The following is a 21,869-nucleotide window of genomic DNA, read 5'->3' as shown; positions in this document are numbered from 1 at the left end:
TGGGAATGAGGTATGATTTCTAGAAGCTGGAGGCAGGCAGGACCCAGGAGGAAAGAAGGAGGGCAGGAGCAGGCAGGGAGGGGCTTCTGTCCTGCAGAGCAGCCCCCAGGGCTCCAGCCTATGGAACCTGAGCCTACTGGCCTCCCCACCCAGCACACCACACGAATCCTGTCCACACCCCCTCTTCTTCTCCACTTCTGGAAAGGCTCCTCGCCTTTGCGCACACTGAGGGCAAAAATAGTGATGGTTGCTGCATGCGGTGAGAGCTCTGGGTGCCAGGTTCCGCCCAGAAGCTTCCTAGCTTCAGGAGACTGCTCAGCCAAAAGCAGCTGCCTCTATTATTCACATTTTCTAATGCTGTTTCTGGGCCCTCAGAGGTGAAGTGACTTGCCCAGGGTCCCACCGATGCCCTTCAGGTGCATCTGCACAGAGCCCTGATCTTCGTCACCAAGGGTAAACTCACCTCTGCTTCCCTCCTCGCCTTCTCCTTGGCGCATCAACTCCACTGTGACTGTTGTGGTCACCGGGGATTCCCTGTCCTTACATCTTCCTGGCACTGTACCAGTCCACAGCCCTGCTCAGAATTCAGACCCTGCAAAGAGATGGCTGCGGACAGCCAGGCCCCTCCCCACCCAGGCCCTCGGGTCTGGTTTCCTAGTCCTTTCCCCACTCATCATCCACTTCTTCACAGGAACCTTCCAGTTCTGCAGTGTTGACCGACCACTTACTACTGAGAGGAACCACCTCTATTTGTAATCTCCCCTCCTGGAACTTCCTCAAAACTTCTCTCTACTCAGCTGTTCTTCAAAGTCCAGTTTAACCTGTGCTTTTTTTTTTTTTTAAAGCTTTATTTATTTATGCATACAAGAGCTGGGGTACAGGCCAGCGATGCGGGGGGATGAGAGGACTCACCAGAGACAGAGTGGGGAGCAGAACAGGCAGACTGACTGAAATACACTGTTGAGGGGAGCAGCGGGTGATTTAGGAGGTCTGCTGTGCCATGTGGGTAGCTCCCTGGCCAGCCAGGGATTGAACTTGTGCTGCAGAGGCTGCAGATTGCTTCATAGTGCAGTGCTTAACCCCTTGCGCCACTAGGGAGGCCCTGTGCTTCTTCTTGAGGCCTGTTCCCACAGGTCCCTGCACAGGCCCCTCTGTGCTCCCGTCAGTCACGTCACACCTCCTTACAGCACTTGCCTTCTTGGCATATGCTGCTGAGGGCAGACTGGCCCTGCTTTGCTCCTGCTGTATCCCCGGTCACACACCATTTCTCTGAAGCCAAGATGTTAGTGCTGTGCAACAATCAGTCAGTTATCCTTTAGTTTCCATGTGTTCTATTTTTCTAGTGAATTCTAGAATGCTCTATGGCAGGGGGAATATGTGAATTCCTTTTAAACCCCAAGCCAGACTTGCCCTTGTTTTTGATGGGGAAGGGGCTAGCTTGGCATCTCAATTTGAGGAAGCAGAAAAACCTGTGGGCAAGAAGTCAGGAGATGGCACAACTTCAACTAGCTGTGTCGTGTACCCCATCTCTGCCTATGTGGAGTGGGGTCTGTAGCAGCTACCCTGTGGAGTGTGGGACCTCAGGATTCAGTGACTACAAGGATGAAAAGATTTGGTCAGAAAGTGCATGGCCATAGCCTGTTTGTGACAGCCGACTCTGTAAAGTCGTTTTGTTGACTGGCACCAAAAATAACATCCTCACCTCTGGGCCCTGATCACATCCCATGCCTGAGGTAGGTGAGAAGGCATCAACTCAGGAACCATGGTGTGGGCTCTGGAGGTCCTCCTGGAATCTGGGCAGGGAAAGTTGAGTGCACAGGGTCTTTGTCCAGAGGACAGAGACCCAGCACAGCCAGATACTCAGCTGTTTGGGAATCTTGGCATTCAGGTCTGTGGGTGAATGGCCACCAGTGAAGGCAAGTCCCTCCACTTCACAATGAAGGGCAGATTTAGCAAAGCCACCCAAGGGACCCTGGTATGCCTTTTTCCTGCCAATTATTATTTACAGGAGAAAGTTGCCTCCAGATAGATGACGGACGATCGGCTCTCCTGTATTCCCATGGCTTCATTCACTGAGCTCCCGAACACACTCCCAGAGCTGAGAATAAAAGGAATTTTCATAAAGCAGACCCTCCCTGCTTCCCCATTAATTATGCCATCTCATCTCATTTCTTATGAAACCACTTTATACCTCACAGTTCCAGCCTTCCTGTTGGAAACTTAGTGATCTGAAAACAGATATAAATATACCAGAACCCCTTCTCAGAAACCGGGAAGTCCTCTCCTTTCATTCAGAAGGAAGGTTCTTTGGTCCTCATTGGTTGTCACCATCAATACACACATTTATTATACTGACAAAAGCGACCCAATTGTAAGTTTCAATTTGTATCGTTGATAACAATAGCTAATACCAGTGGATTTTTCCCAACAGTCAAGGCACTGGGCTAGAGCTCCTTACATAATCCTCTCAAGACCCTCTGAGACAGGTACTACCATAATTCCCATTTTACTGATGAGAAAACAGAGGCTGAGTAAAGTTGAGTAACTGACAGCCAACGGCAAAATCTAGTCTCACTCCAAAGTGATGCCTTTAATAGCTTGTCCTGCGGCCCTACAAGGGGCCAGTCTGCACAACTGAAGTGTGTATCCACAAAAAAGGAGTACGTGATTGTGCATATTTAGTGCACACTGGTATGTATGTGTGCGGATGTTTGCAACGACCCTGCGTGTGCCTGTCCTGCCATCCCAGCCCTATCCAGGGCGCTGTAAGCCCTGGCATTGGAGGTCAGGCAACACAGCCACGGTGCCTGCCAGCAGCTCTTTAGCCAAATAGCAGGAGCCGCCAGCACATGCTGGCGTTCACAGAACTCAGAGATTGAATCCTGAGCAGGCATCTGTCCTGGGCGGCTGCAGCTGGCCCTGGGGTTGCAGCCTTTGTGGGCGCTGCCTGGTGTTGGGGCTCTCACTGTTCCAGAAATGATTAATACTCTGATACTATCTTGATAGCTTTAGGAGACACCCCTCCGTGGACTGGGATGCTACTGGTTGATATAAAATGATATATTTTTTCAATCTATTTCATGGTGGCAGTAATTCAGACAAGGAAATGTCTTTGCCTTCTACTGGAGCTGTCTGCTGCTTAGAAAGAAAAAAAAAATCACAGAAAATGAAGAGAATTTTTCAGAGAACTTAATACATTAGTAACTGGGAGCTTAGAAAATGAAACACTTTCTCAATTTCTGATATTGAACAAATGGCTTTTCCTCCCTCCTAAACAGTGATGATTATCTTCCCCTCTTCCAAAAGCCAGGCAGCCCAAGGGAGGTGTGGGTCTTCCACGCAGACAGGGGAAGGTTTGAACATATTACCATGTTTTTCTGGTTTTTCTCCTAGAAGTAGTTCTGTTATTGGTTTACTCATTATTTTTGCAACCTGCTCTAAAGGGACGGAACACATAATTTCAACCATAGATAAAAACTAATTTTTCGATTGTGTGATAACTTTGTTTCTCCCATCTTTCTAATGTTCTTATGTATCTCTGTCCCTGGTTAGAGCATGGCGGGCCAAAGCAGCTCAGGAGAACTACTATTGCAAACGGTTTTCCTGCAGGCTGCTTTGCCTTTCCCTGGCTGTAGAGGTCATTGGTAATAGTAATATTTGAAGAGATTCCTGAAGCTTCTGGGTTTGCAGCAAAAGTGGAATTCAACAAAGACCGAGCCACCCATTTGTCAGCAGGAGTCTGTGGTCTGATAAATAGCCAGCAAATAGCTAGTTGCTAGTTGATAGAAGGGGCTGAGACTTTGAGGGGATTTGGTGACAAGAAAACTGTGATCAGAGAACTAAGCTTGGGCATTTACTGCAAACCCTTGTGAAACATTTTTATCAAAGTTATACAGGTACATAGTTTAAAAGTAAAAAATGTAATTCTGTAAGGCTTACTTCCAGCTCTCTTTTCACAGTCCTCAGAGACCATACTTTCAAATCTTTTAGAACTTCTATTATTTAGTTCCATATATTTAAATAACATGCTTATGCTGTTTTTCTACATTTTCTAATTTTAGATCCTGTCTGCTAGCTTCCTACTAAGATGATATTTGGGTTCTCTTACATCCTTCACTCCATTTACACTTTCTCTGCCCCCAGGCTCACAAAAAATTTGTATCATCATTTTCCATAGGTTCAATGTTTATATTACTATATTTTATATTACTATGTATTACCACATTACATTACTATTATAAACATAACTACCTACTGTGAAGCTATATGTATTTTTTGATATTATTTCCTTTCTTGTATTTTATTTTCTTTGTTTTAGGGAGAGGTAATACCTATCTCACTTTTTTTCCTTGGTTTACTGTGTATCTATCATCAATTCATCCCTAGATATTCTAAATCTCTTAATATGGCCAAAATATTAGGAACTTTATCAATTCTATTTTTTCTGAGTTAACTGTCATCCCACAGTCTTCTATTCTCCTGATTCAATTTCAGTCTGGACGGGGCATTCCCTGGGCTTCTGTGTAGATATTGTACTGGGATATTTTTTGATGATTAATCCAGTGATTCCCTCAGCTTACTCTCTGTTTCTGGCATCCAGTGTCTTCTTCTTCCTTGGTTTACTCCCTCAGAAGGTTCAAGTTAAAAAGGTATGTGAGATAAGAGGGAGGTGAATTTTTTAAGCTCTTATGTAAATAAAAATATCATTCTAGGGCCTCCCCCGGTGGCACAGGCGGTTGAACGCCACGCCTCTGGAGCTGTCCGCAGCCTCTGCAGCGCCGGTTCAATCCCGGCAGGCCAGCGAGGGTCCCACATGGTAGCACAGACTCTCCTATCTCGCCTGCTTCTCCCCTCAGCAGTGTATTTTGTCATTCTGCCTGTTCTGTTACCCACTCTGTCTCTGGTGAATCTTCTCACCCTCCTGTGCATCTGGCCTGTACCCCGGTTCTTGTATAAATAAATAAATAAATCTTAAAAAAATGTTAAAAAAATATATCATTCTGCACCGATGCTTGACCAATAGTTTGGATAGGTATAGAATTCTAGGGTGGAACTAATTTTCCTCCATTTTTTCAAAGAACTTTTCTACTTTCACAAAAAATATTCTGAAAATATTAACTCAACAAAATATCATTATCATAGTGGTAATCTGGTAGGTTTTAAGAACTGGAGAAAAGTTGAAAAGTAGGGAATTACCAGATAACAGGTATATATTGATTATGATAATAAGAATGGTGGTACTAGCTTACCTTCTCCAACTCCCACTTTGCTTAATGACTGTCAATGAGTCTCCTACTTGTCTTTCTAAAGGTCAATTTCAGTCTTCTCTAAATAGTCTTTTAAGCACCCACCCATCTTATGTCTCTTTAGTACCCCTGCACTAGTAACGTCCAGGTGAACTATTCCTCTTACTATCCCGTTAACTTTTCCTCTGCACCAGCCAGGAATTCTCATCTCTAAAATAATTCCTACATAGTTTTAAGGCCTATTTCAAAGCATATCTTCCCATGAGATCTGGGTACACTGAAATGCCATATCCTCTAGATTGGTTAACTAATCCCTTTGTGGTTGGAGAGATTAGAAAGATGATTACTATATTTCTTAAATTTTCTTGCAGCCAGAGTTCTGAATTTTAATTAAGTTCTGCCTTATACACTCACACAGAATTTCAAATGGAATTGAATTGATTTGGAATTTGGAATTGAATTATTCACTATAGAATCTGACAAGGAAGAAAATGAATAAAGCCAAAAGTGGAAGAAAAAAGTTTTCTTCAAAGTTGATCCTCAAGGGATCAGTTTGTCACAATCAAAACTAATTATTTGGGTGAACCTGGATCTGCTTACATCATTCATCACTCAATGCATTTTTGATGAACAAAGAAAGAATTATCAATTGCTTAAAACCATTAGACATTTTAAAGATTCGGGTCCTTACTAACTCCCATCTCTAAATTTTTTAAAAATGAAAAGAAGTAAAAAATACAAAGGAAAGAAAGTTCTGGTAAACAGATCTTGTCCTGGGGAGTTCGGAGTCATCACCAACAGTGGTTTCCAAGGGGTTGATTGCGGACATAGGGAGTGGATAGATAATTAACCTTGTACTTCCCATCTAGAGTCCCCTGCCTGGTTCTGCCTGACTGGAGACCTTTTTGTTTTGTTTCTTACAGAAGCAAATTTCTCTCTCCTCAAACCTCTCTCTCTTTATTTGGTGTCCAGTTCATTTCCCATTTGCAAGTGTCATGGGAATATCACTCTACAGTAACAACATTTGTATATTTTCCTAGATTGAGCTCTGTGAAGTCCTCTTCTCCAGGGAACTCGTGCACATCTGCCATATGTTATTTCTGACAAAGAGAAGAAAAGGAGGACTCTGTCAAGAGTGGGTAACAAGCCATGGACAACATGTTCCCAAGTCAGACAATCTTATGGCTGTTCCCTCGGAGTTCTTTGCAGAATGGCAACACATAGATGATTGAGTACATAAATAAATGTTTCAAAACGACATGCAGTAGTTAATAAATGACCATTGACTAAGTGTGCTTATCAGGAATGATCAAGGACCCCAAAGAGAGATACAGGTTATACAAATACTATTTTGTATTTATTTTAAAGATAAATATAATGGTTAAAATGGCAAATTTTATGCTGTACATATATATGTATATATAACACATATATAAGTGTGTGTATATGTGTGTATGTTTATATTTAACACAGACCATATGCACACAGCAAATGGAAATGTAAATCTTTCATAGGAACCAAAATGGATTTTTTAATAGAGATGAAACTGGATCATTGGTCTTTCTAAAGTCATCACTGATAATGACAATCTTAATTTGCAGACCCACCTCACATGATAGCTAACATATTAAACTACACTCACACTTACCTCAAGGGCATGTATTTGTGTGTGAAAGATTCTTTATAAAATGATTTTAATACTTTTAAAGCTCTGCTTTAGAAAATTATTTTACTAAGAGTAATTAATTTGAGATGTAAGGCAAGATGATGCCTACCCACGAATTTGGGGATAGGGCAAAATCTAAGTTAGAAATTAGAAATTATCATACTAGAACTATTTTTGTAAGTAGTAAATTTAACAATGACGAATGACAAAAATATGATATAGTATAGATAATCTAGCAAAGATTAATTTTGATTTTCAGGCTTCTTTTAGAATCAAGAGCCAATAAATATTCTATATCTGATTGCTGAAAAGAAAATATGTAGACATAGAATTGTATCTAGGTGCCCATGGATAAAAATAAACTGGATTTGGTATAGGTGACAAAATTAAGAGGAATGCTCTAAATATATATATATGTGTGTATATATATTAAATATATATGTGTATATATACTAAAAGAAAATCTGAAAATCTAAATTAATCTTTGCTAGATAATATATCTGTAATATATTATATTTTTTATCATTTGTCATATTATGAAATGGAAGTTTTCTCTGCTCCTATTTCCCTCTTCCACTGAGCTATAAAAGCACACAAAGTATGAAAGGTAGTAATTTCCACCAGAGTTGTCCTTCACCTCATGTTCTTGGAATTATTTTGGTGTGGTGATATGCAGGGGCTAAGGATGGATTTGGTGGCCTCTGAGGAGCCCTCAAAGATTGGGCATCCCTAAGAATTGAGGGTCCTAATGAAGAAGGACAATACATGTTACCACACAACCTATAGTTTCTGGCAAATGATTAGGGACCCCTCTCTCACACTTGTCCCTCAACTCTCCACTAGTTTTTCATCCTTCTAAGTCAAATTTGTATCTTCTAAACACTAAACTTTAAATGTACCTCAGTAGGGGCCTTTCTGGTGGCGCAAGGGGTTAAGACACAACCCCTGAAGCTATCAGCTGCCACTGCAGCATGAGTTTGATCCCCAGCCAGGGAGGAGACCCACATGGTGCAGCAGACCTCTCCTGACTTGCCTGCTGCTCTCCTCAGCAGTTTATTTCAGTCAATCTGCCTGTTCTGTTCCCTACTCTGTCTCTGGTGAATCCTCTCACCCTTCATACCCCTGGCCTGTACTCCAGTTCTTGTATGCATAAATTAATAAAATCTTTACAAAAATAAATAAATGCAACTCAGTAGCATTTGCCAGCTGAAATATTTTGGATGTAGAACAGCTCATCTTCAGATCCTGGAATGATGGCCTACTAATTTCCATGCCCTCAGGGCCTAAGGCTGTTCTCCCCCAGGGCTGAGGGCGGGTTTCTGACAATCCTCTCCATTCACCAGAGACAGGAGACAGAGACAGGGAGAGGTGGCTGGATCCGGAGGCACAAGGCTGCTGAGTGGGCCAGGCTGTGCTGGGTTTCCCTCCAAGTAGGGTGATGCAAGGTGATAGAGCAAAGAAACACAGGGCTCAGTTCTACCCCAAGGGGACCCTCGTTAGTCTGGGAGACAAGTGTAATGACAGCACCACCACCAAAAGGTAAATAAGAAAGTGCTGGATTGTGTGGTAGTCACGGCAATTCAGAGGGCAGAGGGATGGAGGCTTGGTGGAAATGAGGGCGATTAAACCTGGCAGCCTGACTGCCTCTCAGGCCGCTTGAAGCCATTTGTCCACTTGTGGAATCATTCAGTTTTTCCAAGTTTCTATTTCAACATAGACTCATTCCTTGCCTCCAACCACCCTCCCTCACCCCTTCCCCCACCCAAAATATTGGCAAGCTTCTTTAGTCATTTCTGTTTCTTTGCATTACCAAGGCCAGAGGTATATCTTCTCTGATAGATAATGGCTCTCAGTTAAGACTAGCAAAAGCTATTTTGCTTGATGTATTAGCGCCCTATTTTAGAATAATCCTATTCCCTTGATTCTTTAGTATTTACAATTTTTCTAAGTACCGATTATATTTTCTAAGTCAAAGTGGGGTAAAATTAGTGCATTGTATCCTGGTTTTGATGCTTTCGGGAGTAGTCAGTCTTACATATTTGAACAATACAGCCCCGGTGTAATTTTAAAAGGTAAGAGCTTGATTCTTTAAAAAACACTTAGACGGGCAGTGTGAGCTCTCTCTGAGCATTCTCACATCAGGAATGTTTCACATCTATCACACAAAAGGAAAACACATCAAGGGGACTGGGGCTCATCTGAGCTCAGGGCCAGATCTGCTGAATTGTGGCAAGTGGGCCGGGCTCTGGCAGCTGCATACTGGCAACCAGGGGATGTTCGAGGCCATCTACCTTTAATGGGCTTGTGGTTTGGGAAGCCAGCGTGAGGGCACTTAAAAAGTCCGGCCCAGTCGAAGAGGGACCCTCCTCATCCCTGGTAATCAAGACTACACATTTACCACAAAGCCCCTGTCAACCCTGCAGTGATCCTCAGAGGCTCTGGATCGCAGGATGCTGGGGTTATCTAAACTCTTGCAATGCAGAGCTGGTGAGACATTAGCGAGCAGTGGCTTTGGTGTCTGATAGATGAGGAGAGGGAGAAGTGAGCGTGAGCTGGAGTACTCAGGGAAGATTTCTTGGAGAAATGGGAACTTCTGTTGGGCCTGGAAAGGTAATCAGAATTCAGGTGGGCAGAGCAGAGGACAGAGACAGATCTTGACCATGAGCCAGACGTGCTCTGACCCCAAGCATGGCCTTCATTTGGCTGGGAGAGGCTTTTCCCACAGGGACATCTGAACTGCCAGCTCTGGGCCTCTTATCTCACACCAATTCCTGAGCTCTTCCCTGCTCATGGGCTGCTTCATTTGCTTTTTGAAATCTTAAAAAAAAAAAAAAAGCATAGAGGATAATATAACAAGTACCCATGAAATTCCAAACAGGAAAATATTCTATCATGGTCAGATCTTTTTCTAATGAGATGACGTTTACAGCCAATATTCTACTCTATCCCACCCCAGTCCTATCCTCCCCATTGGCAATCACTATGATGAATCGATTTGTATCATTAATTTTTATCACAATGCTGGGCCTCCCTGGTGGCGCAAGGGGTTAAGCGCTGCACTATGAAGCCATTCGCAGCCTCTGCAGCTCAAGTTCAATCCCCTGGCCAGCCAGGAAGCTACCCATGCCGCGGACCAGCACAGCAGTGAACGATGAGGCCGTCTCAGGGTTGAGAGACTGTGCAGGGTGGTCAGGGATTCCTTTAATACGGGAGCAGAGGCTTGAGCGAATAATGATGTGTTTAGATCATTATTGTTTTTAGGATTATCCTGAACTTCATCCTGTTGGCCTTCCCACAATTCTGCCTCAGTGGCATCAACCAGCAAATCTTTAATTTGTAGCCACAAAGACAAAGCCTGTTTCGGAACCTGAGACGGTCCATGAAGGCCATAAAACTCTCTCACTTCTTTTTCTACTTTCTTCCAAGTTTCCAGTGACAGACTGCCTTCTTCTGGAAACCACGGGCATACCCGTAATATGAATTCATAAAGTTGCAGTAAAGCTTTTTTATTTACTTTAATACCTCGTGTTTTAATCATATTTTTTAATATAGATAGAAAAAGATCTCTATTTTTGGTCTGCTGTTGACCCATGGTCTTGTGGTGCTTTTGTTCACTCAAGCACAGATTTCTTTCAACTGTGCTGTCCGGCCCGTGTCCCTCGCGGGAACTTGCGGAGGCGTCTTAGCTAAGGTCTGTCCGTATAAGTCCCGGACCAGGCTGCTCCGAAGAGCAGATGACCGTTATGCCATATGACGTTCCTCCACGGGAATCGCGGGTGCAGCCCACTCAGACTCCGTAGCTACGAGGCCGTGGAGCCGTATTCATGCACTCTCACACACACACACAGCACCACGAGCATTCACTCTTAGAAAAACTTCTCACTATTTCAAACTGATCGCCCTTTATCAGCAAGCTCCGGACGCTTCAGTGAGGATCCTATCCCTGACTTTTAAAAGAGGGTATTTTTAAGGGAATCACATTCACACTCACACACAAGAAGGGAGATAGCTTACCCAAACGCAATCTCTTCGTTACTCACCTCTCCTTTGGGTGGAAAAACTCAGCAATATTTGAATTCTGGCCCCACGTTCGGGCGCCACCTGCCGCGGACCAGCACAGCAGTGAACGATGAGGCCGTCTCAGGGTTGAGAGACTGTGCAGGGTGGTCAGGGATTCGGTTAAAGAAATGACAAACAGACACACTTCAAGAGTGAAAATCTGAGTGTAATTTTATTTGAGTTGGTGACCAGTATTTATATGTTTTCTAAAAGCATAGGAATGGCGAACGTCAGTGAAGAAATCAGCTTGCTTATAGGTTTAGCTTATCATTGACAGGGCAGTGATTTACATCTGGACCCAGGCGCATTCCTAAGTAGTTAGGCTATTAATTTTTCTTTTTGTTTTATATGATTACTTTTTGTTTTAACTACTCACTATTACTATTAATTAACACGGGTGAATTTTACTTTTCACAATGTAATATTTTTATCATTTAGATTAATACAAACTAGGCCAAGTATACAACAGAGAAATTATTAAGCTAGCAGTTCTATTAATACACAGAGTTTAGTAACGTTTCATTTGAATCAGCCTAGTTATTAGATTTCGTATGTTCTTTTTTAATCGGCAAACCAATGACCTTTTAAACAGAGAAAGAAAAAAGATTTTAGAGAGACAGTTGTATTAGAATAAAGTTTGTGGGTCTAAAGAAGGTGAGATAAGTTTCCGAGCGGACAGCATTCCTGTAGTGGCTTCTGGTGGTCGTTATCTTTCAACAGGCTTCCGTCTTATCTATGTCTTCAGGCGGTTTTTTGCTGTTCTCCTCCTGCGCGCTGGTTGCCCAGCCGGACCTAGGGATTCCTAGAGGTCACTGCAGGAGGAGGTGCAGCAAGTCAGGGGGTTTTGCTGTTCTCCGCCTGCGCGCTGGTTGCCCAGCCGGACCTAGGGACCGTGGCAAGCCATTAGCCCTAAGGGTCACTGCAGGGGGAGGTGCAGCATACCCACATGGTGCAGCAGACCTCTCCTGACTCACCCGCTGCTCCCCTCAGCAGTGTATTTCAGTCAGTCTGCCTGTTCTGTTCCACACTCTGTCTCTGGTGAATCCTCTTACCCCCTGCACCTCTAGCCTGTACCCCAATTCCAGTATGCATAAATAAATAAACCTTAAAAAATTTTATCAGGGTGCTGAAATTTTTTAAGTATTGCATGTGTGTTATTGTTATTGCCTTTTAATTTCTTTCAGGAAGTGGGCACTTCAAACACCAGACTCCACAATGGGGCATTGGCTAAGTACAGATGGTAGGCCACAGGGGCTGGAAAGCTGAGTGAGGACTCCTGATTCGTAGCAAGTTCCATATAGCTCCTTGGGGCATAGAACTTATGCCTGTTGAGGCTGTAGTATTAGGAAGAAATTCAGAATCTTGGTGTGTGTGTAGGCTATTTCTTACTGGTTTTGGTAAAGTCTTATAAGAAACAGACAGCAAAAGGCAGCGCTAAAGCTGAGAAAAAGTTGAGCAAGAGAAAGGTTGAAATGTCATGTGTCTCCCAAGTCCTGTCCTGACAAACTGGGTCTTTGCATTCGAGATTGTTTTTGGGATTGCTTCAGATAGAGGCTGGAAAGCAGGAACTGGGCATGGCTAGAAGACAAGGACTCTCAGAATCATGGATTATTAGCCCATGGAACTCACTGGAAGCAGGCAGGATACCTGCTAACAGAACTACATGCACCAAGGCTACTGCCAACAACCTGTGAGTGCTCAGCCTAGGAGGCGATCCCTTGGCACCTGAACTTGCACAAGATATGTTCTTAAAGATGTCATTCTCCCTTGTGCCCACCTCAGATATTTGCATAAGGATGAAGGACAAGGGAGGTGCTCCAAGAGCAGATTTTCCAAATTAGCTCACAAAGGTGCCCACAACATTTTCCGCGCCTGGAGTCCAGGAGACTATGATGTGCTGAGATGGTGCATCAATGTTTCCTCGGGGGTGTGCACGTGGGTTTGCCTTTTGTTCTCTTCTGAATGGGGGTATTTTCAGTGTTTGGGAGGTGGGGGATATATTGTAGCCCTTTGTAACTGCAGCATGGTTATAACTGCCTGGGTAGTAGGTAGAGTTCAGTTATCCCTCCTCCAATGGATACTGGGATGTGGCATCTGTCCTATCAGAGAAGGACTTGATTGACAAGAATTTACATCCCCTAAAAATCCTAGACCTGAATCTGGATGTTGTAACTGAATGCGATTTGAGTTGTCTCTCTCTTGATACAGCATTTGTCACACTGAATGTATGGGCAGGCCGAGGGATAGACTGTAGTAGATATTATTTCTTGCTGTGAAGGACAAATAAATTGCTAGAAAACATTCATTCCCATTTGCTTCTAGAATACCTTCCTGTACAGCAGAGGCTGCAAAATTTTAAATTAATTTTTCAGGACTCCCTTGTAGTTAGCATTCTGGATGAAAATTAGGTTCTACTAATTTGATGCGCTTAATGCAACATTTGGAGGATATAGTATGGTGCAGCCCATTTTCCAGAGGCCCATGGCTCTTTCTCTGCTAGCAAGCAAGACTGTGAAGATGCCATGTTCCCGAATCTTCTGTTTTTGGGGTCAGAGTGGGGATGGGTGTTGAAAGATATTTGCAAAGGTGGTGACATCTGGACCATGTCCTGTATCTTGAGGCAGTCATGTTCAGCAGCGGCTCCCAATACAAGCTTCCTGACTCCTGAATCACAGATGTGACTGTGTGTTCTTAAACCCAATAGTTTCCTGGTGGTCTCGTGATGCCCTGCCTTCCTCCTTGTACCAGAGATAGTAGCAACTTCGCTATGGGATTCTAGAAATCATTCTTACAGGCTCAGCCCCTGGCCTGTTTCTCGAACTCTCTAGAAATTTTATAAACATTTAATTCTCTGTCAAATATCTACAGTGGATTTTCTTTCCTAAATCCTAACTGATAAAATTGCCTACAAAGCAAACTTTTCTCCTACAGAGTCCCAATTTTGTTCTGTCATTCCCCTTTCCACCATTTAACTTAGTGATCTAAGCTAATCTTGGTGACCCCATTCCCTCATTATAATTGATTTGAGAAAGAATGCTGAGGACATTCTGGACAACGGAGACGTCATCAGGTGACAGAGTGTTGTGTCCACATGGGGGGCTGGGATTGTAGTGGCCATATAGAGCTCGAGAGAGTGAGGCTGAGGAGGACATCTATACAACGGCGAATGACAAGATAAGTCCTTGATGACATATTTAAACTGTTGAATTAAATACCTGGGAACTGCCCTACTTCTAGACTTCCTGTTATGTTGAGGTAATAAGTCTCTTTATCATTGAAGCTCTTCAATGAGTTGTGATTTTTGCTACTTACATCTAAAAGATCCTAACAGACAGACTATCCACAAATAGTTGTATATTTTATTACACAGAGTCATAAACAACATTACTTTGCATATTTTTTAATTTACTTAAATTAAAATCATGCAGTTTGTAATGCTACATGGTTCTTCTTTCTTCTTTTTTTCTAGATCTATCCATGTTGATACTTTTAAATATAGGTAATTCTTTTTAATCCCTTTTAGTATTTTGTTTAATAAACATAGCACAGTTTATTTATTCCTTTTCCTACTAATGGATATTTGGATTGTTTCCAATCTTTTGCTATTACAATGCTGGAATGAACATTCTTGTAACATCTCCTTGAATACAAGTGCAAGTGTACTTAACTAAATAAAGATGGCTCTACCTGAGCATAGGATATGCACATTTCACATTTTGCTAAATATTGCCAAGTTGATTTCCAAAGTGGTTATGCCAATTTGCATTCCCACCAGCATTGTGTGAGAGTTCCTATTTCCCCATATCCTTTTCAACAATCAGAATTTATTGTCTGCTAATCTTATGTGTGAAATGATCTCTCATTGTGATTTTAATTAGCATTCAATTATACTGAGGCTGAACCTTTTAAAATGTGTTTTTAGACTACTCAGGTTTCTACTTACATAAATCACACATTTTTCTGTTTGGTTGTTTGTAGTGCCTTATTCTGAATAGTAATCTTTTGATAGCTATATATGATGTAAATATCTCCTACTACTTTATTGCTTGGCTACCAGTTTTGTTCATGGTGTCTTTTGTTCCACAAAGCTTTCCATTTTGATCTCACATGTCCTTTCCTTCCTGATTTCTCCGTGTGTGTGTGTGTGTGTGTGTGTGTGTCTGTGTGTCTTTTAAAAAATCATTCCTTACCTTGTGATATAAATGTGTTTTTCTATATTTTCTTCAAATAGTTTTAAAGTTGTTTTTTTATTTTTAATTAATAAATTTTATTTCTTAGAGTAGTTTTAGGTTCACAGCAAAATTGAGTGGAAAGTACAGTTTTCCATTTATCCACATGTATGCACAACCTTCTCCACTGTCAACACCCCCTACCAAAGTGATATGTTTGCTACAAATGATGAACTTACATGGATACATCATTATCATGCAAAGTCCACAGTTCACATGAGGTTTCTTTTGGTGTTTATTCTGTGGGTTGTGACTAATGTATAACAGAATGGCATGTATCCGTCCTTGTAGAATCATACATATTTTCACTGCCTTAATAAGCAATCCCCTGCACTCTGCCTATTCATTGTTCTCTCTTAGTGTCTCCGTAGTTTTATCTTTTCAAGAAAGTCATGTGGAATCACACAATAGGCATCCTTTTTGGACTGGCTTCTTTCATCTAGTAATATGTTTTTAGGTTTCCTCCATGTCTTTTTAGGTTTTTGACAGCTCATTTCTTTATCGTGCTGAATACTATTCCATTGTCTTGATGTACCGCATTTATTTATCCACTCATCATCGACTGAAGAACATCTTGGTTGCAACTGGTTCATCAATTATATATTTTTCGAGTGTTAGCAATTATGGCTAAAGCTGCCATAAACATCTATGAAAGGTTTTTTTTTGTATGGATATGATTCCAGTTCCTTTGGGTAAATATCAACAGGCAGGACTGCTAAATCACATGGTAAGAGTATGTTAGTTTTATAAAAAACAGCTGAACTGTCTTCCCAGTGGCTGTGCATTTTGCATTTCCACCAGCAAGGAATGAGAGTTTCAGTTACTCTGCATCCTTGCCAGTATTTTGGATTTTGGCCATTCTAGTAGTAGGTAGAAGTGGAATCTCACGAATTTGCAATTCCTGCATGGAATGAGGCTGAGTATCTTTTCATGTGCTTTTTGCCATTTGTGTATCATTTTTGGTGAGGTGTTTGTTCAGGTCTTTGATCATTTTTGAGCGGGGTATTTATGCTTCATTGTTAACTTTAAATAAATTTTTGTATATTTTGGATAACATAAATATCTTTTTAAAATATTTCCCCCCCAGCCTATAGTTTGTCTTCTCATTCTCTTGACATTGTCTTTCACAGAGCAAAAATTTTTAACTAGAATAAAGTCAGTTTATCAATTATTACTTTGTTAGGTCATGCTTTGGTGTTATAACTGAATATTTACTGCCAACTCAAGGTCATCTAGGTTTCCTACAATTTTATCTTCAAGGAGTTATGTAGCTTTGCATTTTACATTTAAGTCTAACTTGTTTTGAGTTAATATTTGTGAATGGTGTAAGGTTTGTGTCTAGATTTTTTGCATGTGGATGTCCAGTTAGCTCAGCAGCATTTGTTGAAAAGACTATCTTTGCTCCCTCGTGTTGCCTTGCTCCTTTGTCAAAGATCATGGGTCTATTTCTGTACCCTTTACTCTGCTCCATTGATCTATTTGTCTGTTCTTCTGCCAATACCACACTGTATCGATTACTAGAATCTTGAAATTAGGTAATGTCAGTCTTCCAACTTTGTTCTTTTCCTTCCATATTGAGTTGGCTGTTCTGGATTTTTTGCTTCTCCATATAAATTTTAGAATTAGTTTGTTGATATCCACAAAATAACTTGCTGGGATTATGATTAGGGTTGTGTTGTATCTATAGATCTCATTGCAAAAAACTGGCACCTTGACAATTTTAGTCTTCCAAACAATAAACATAAACTTTCCCTCCATTTATCTAGTTTTTCTTTGATGTCTTTCATCAGAGTTTTGTAGTTTGCCTCATATAGATCTTGTAGATATTTTGATAGATTTTTACCCAACTATTTCATTTTGGGGCATGCTAATATAAATGGTAATGTTTTTAATTTCAAATTCCTCATTGCTGGCATATTGGGAAGCAAGTGATTATTATAACTGCTTATTAGTTGAAGAAATTTTCGTTTGTTTTTATCAATGATCTTATCACCTGCAAAGACAGTTTTGTTGCTTCCTTCCCAGTCTGTACACATCTGTCTCCTATTCTTGCTTTATTGCTTTAGCCAGAACTTCCACTATCATGTGGAAAAGAAGCGGTGAGAGGGAACATTATTGTCCTTTTGCATCTACCGATATGATCATGTCATTTTTCTATTTTAGCCTTTAGGTGTAATGGATTACATTAATTTCTGAGTGCTGAACCAATCTTGTATACTTGGGACAGATCCTACTTGGTTGTGATACAGAATTCTTTTTATACATGATTGGGTTTGATTTGCTAATATTGTGTTCAGGATTTTCATGAGAAATATTAATGTTATGTTCATGAGAGATATTAATCAGTAGTTTTATTTCTTTTAATGTCTTTGTCTGATTTTGATATTATGGGAATCCTGGCTTCATAGAATGAGCTGGGACAAACTCCCTCTAATTCTGTCTTCTGGAAGAGATTGTAGAATATTGGCATACTTTTTTTTCTTAAATGTTTGGTATAGTTAATCAGTGAACCCATCCAGGCTGGTAATTTTTGCTTTGGGAGGTTATTAATAATTGATTCTATCTCTTTAATAGATATAGGCCTACTTATATGATATTTCCTTTCTCATGAAAGCATTAGTAGGTTATGCCTTCCAAAGATTGGTCTGTTTCATCTATGTTATCAATTTTGTAGGTGCAAAGATGTTTGTCATATTCCTTTTAATGTTCATGGAATGTGTGGTGATGTCCCCTCTTGCATTTGAGGCCTTAGTAATTTGTGTCTTCTTTCTTTTTTTCTTTAGTTAGCCTGGTTAGAGACTTACTGACTTTATTGATCTTCTCAAATCACCAGCTTTTGGTTTTGTTGATTTTTTTCTCTATTGATTTCCTGTTTTCAATTTCATTGATTTTGGCTCTAATTATTATTACTTATTTTATTCTTCTTACTTTGGATTTAATTTTCTCTTCCTTGAGATTTCTTCTTTGAGCCATGTGTTATGTAGAAGTATTTTGTTTAATATCCAAGTATTTTCCAGTTGTTATTCTGTTATTTTCTAGTTTAATTCTATTGTGGTCTGAAAGCAGGTATTCTATGATTTTAATTTTATGAAATTGGATGTGGAGTTTAAGGTTGTGTATAATGTAGTATGTAGTTTTTACATGTTTAGCCAATTGATACAACACCAATTATTGAATAGTCCTTTCTCCCCCACCTCTTGTGTTTTAGTGCTACCTCCATAATATATCAAGATCCTACATTTGTTTGAGTATGTTCCTGTGCTTTCTATTTTACTTCATTGTTCTTTCCATTTTCTCCTGTACCAATGCCACACTGTCTTAATTACTATATTTTTATAATAATAGTTCTAGGTTAATATGCTGGCAATCAATTTTCTGAAAGCCATTTCCCCATTTTTAACAGCTTTATTGAGTTATAATTTACATACCATAAAATTCACCCATTGCAAGCGCACAATTCAATGATTTTAGAAAATTTATATAGTTGTACAATCACCTCAATTCAGTTTAAGAACATTTCCATCACCCCATAAAGTCCCTTCATGCCCTTTTATAATTAATTCCCAGTCCTACCAACCCACCCACCTCCCCAGCCCTAGGAAACCACTGATCTGCTCTTTGTCTGTATAAATTGGTCTTTTCTAGACATATCATATAAATAGAATCACACAATATGTAGTCTTTTGCATTTGTGAAAGCCAGGTTTTAAGCCAATCCACCTGATGTCCAATTTACTGAACTTATTTACTAATTTTTCAACATTTTAAGAAATAGTCTTTTGGAATATATTGAAATATAATTTCTTCTTGAAACTCTTTTCACAAATAGATTTCATATATAGAATGTATATACTCAAATTATATTTCTCTTAGCAGCATTTGAAAGAATGTTTGATTTTCCTAAAGTTATAAAGAATATGTACCTGAATTTATTTCACTTAGTATTTAATATATTATGTATAAACTTAATCTTTTCTCACATATATTGTTTATAAGAACATATAAATTAAGAATATATTATAATAAGTTATGATTACTAAAGAATATATCCTTGAGATTTATAGTCTGGAATATTTCCTGGACTGTATTTACTATGTGTAGTATGTTCTTGATGAGAATTCTTGCAACTAATTCAAGAACACTGGTTAAAATACATTTGTGTGGCCTCCCTGGTAGCACAGGGGGTTAAGACACAACCTATGAACCTATCCGCAGCCACTGCAGCACGAGTTTGATCCCCAGCCAGGGAGCTACCTGCATGGCACAGCAGACCTCTCCTGACTCGCCTGCTGCTCCTCTCAGAAGTGTATTTCAATCAATCTGCCTGTTCTGTTCCCCACTCTGTCTCTGGTACATCCTCTTACCCCACACACCTCTGGACTGTATCCCAGTACTTGTATGCATAAATGAATTTAAAAAAAAACACATTTGTGACCCTATATGTGTAATACAGAGAAACCAAAGGATCAGATAAAGTGGATCAACTCAAAGAACTAGCCCTTGAAAGCTGACTGTAGAACTAAGACATTCAGAGGGGGAGCTGAAGGGGAAGGTGGAAGGGGGAGCACAATGTGGGGAGGGAGCACAATGGACTGAGGTGGTGGACAGTGGGTGGTTTGGTGGTATGAGAATTATGGCGACATCACTCAAAGGGGAGATCCCATATTTCCAAATACAAACAATGATGTAAAGCAATGTGACTGAAATAAAAAATTTAAAAAACACACACTTTGTGACTACTTAGTACATCTTGTAAATCCTGTGAATCAGTCATTTGTAGAATTAATCCTTTAGAAAATTGGCTTTTGGAAAATTGGCTTTTGGCAAACTGGTCATTTATTGAATGGCTATTTGACAAATTGGTGCTTGGTGATTCAGGCAACTTTATAATATGTCTTGATAACTTGTGGAGTAAATCGGTCATCTTTTTCAGATTAATCTTGGTTACTTAGACACTTCCACTTTCACATGTTTGTGAAAAGTCCTATAGAATTTTGTTTAGAACTATAGTGAACATTACATCTTGCTTAATAGGTTAATATTGGTGTCTAGAAGTGCTTACCACATTGAATTTTTCACGTTGGTGCACTATCCAGCAGCCTTGCCACATGCAATAATTAAATGTAGAGTTTGGATTTTGGGTTTTATATGTAGATAATTACATAGTCTGTAAGTAATAATTTTTTTCTCTGTCCTTCTTACAACTAATTTTCTTTATGTTATAGCATTCTCTAGTACCTCTAGGATAATTTTGTATAAGAACAATAATGGGCTTCCATGTCTTCTTTTTTTTTTTTTAAGATTTATTTATTTATTTATACAAGCACTGGGTACAGTCAGAAGCGTGGGAGGGTGAGAGAATTCACCAGAGCCAGAGCAGGGAGCAGAACAGGCAGACTGAGGAAACACACTGCTGAGGGGAGCAGCGGGCATGGCAGGAGAGGTCTGCGTGCCATGTGGGACCCTCTCCCGGCAGTTGGGGATTGAACCAGCGCTGCAGAGGCTGCAGGCAGCTTCGCAGCCCAGCGCTCAACTGCTGCGCCACCAGGAAGGCCCTTCCATGTCTTCTTGACACTACAAGAAATCTTACTAAGTGTCAAACATTAAGTAACATGTTATAATGGATTTGGGGGATGATATACTTTATCAGATTAAAACAGGTCTCATTCATTTCTAGTTAGAGAAGGATTTTATTTTCTTTTTGTTATAAAAGAGTATTGAATTTTATTGAATGTTATCTGTACCTGCTGACATGATCACAAGTTTTTTCTCTTTCAATCTGATAGTTGGTCAATTACATTGCTCTATCTTCTGCTATTGAATGATACCTTCCTGGAATAAATCCCACGTGATCAAGACATATTATTGTTCTAAACTCTTCTGAATTTGATTTGATTTAGTACTTTATATCTATGTTCATAAGTCACATTTCCACCAGATTGCCTTCCTTCCTTTTTTTTTTTTTTTTTTTTGGTCATAAGACTTTCTGTTATTTTATTCTTTTTGTCCTGGTTTAATACCAAAGTTGCATACAATGAGTTAGTTAGCTTTCTCTAACTTTTTAGTCTCTGGAACATTTTGTTTGGATAATGGACTTGTGGGCTGATTCAATTTATTTAATAATGATTACAGATCCCATAGAGTTAATAATTTTCCTTGAGTCAATTTGATAATTTCCTTTTTCTATGTTGTCAAATTTAATGGCAAAGTCTATAGATTGTTTTATGATTTTAAAATTTCTACTGCATCTGTAGTTACACCCCCTTTCACCACCCAATATTTACATATTTATATTTCACGTAAATATATCTATACATTCTATTTTCTGCTTTAACTGTTAATATGACAGAGATATACTAAAATATACCACTGTAGTTTTGGATTAATTTTTTTCCTGGTAATTTTGTCAGTTTTTACTTTATATATTTTGACTCTATCTTATTAGGCACATACAATTTCAGGATAATTACATCTTATTTGTGAATTGTTCTTTCCATCATGCAGTGTTCTACTTTATCTCTACTTTTACTTTTTGCCCCAAATTATATTTTATCTAACATGAAAAATTATTTGGATTAGTATTTTCCTTGAATAGCTCCTGATATTCATTTGATTTCAATGTTTCTGTTATTTTGGTTTGAGGTATACTTGTAGGCACCACACATCCGGA

The sequence above is a fragment of the Talpa europaea genome (assembly GCF_964194135.1).
Source record: "Talpa europaea genome assembly, chromosome: 6".
NCBI classification, from domain to species: domain Eukaryota; kingdom Metazoa; phylum Chordata; class Mammalia; order Eulipotyphla; family Talpidae; genus Talpa; species Talpa europaea.
This window is presented reverse-complemented; position numbering follows the sequence as displayed.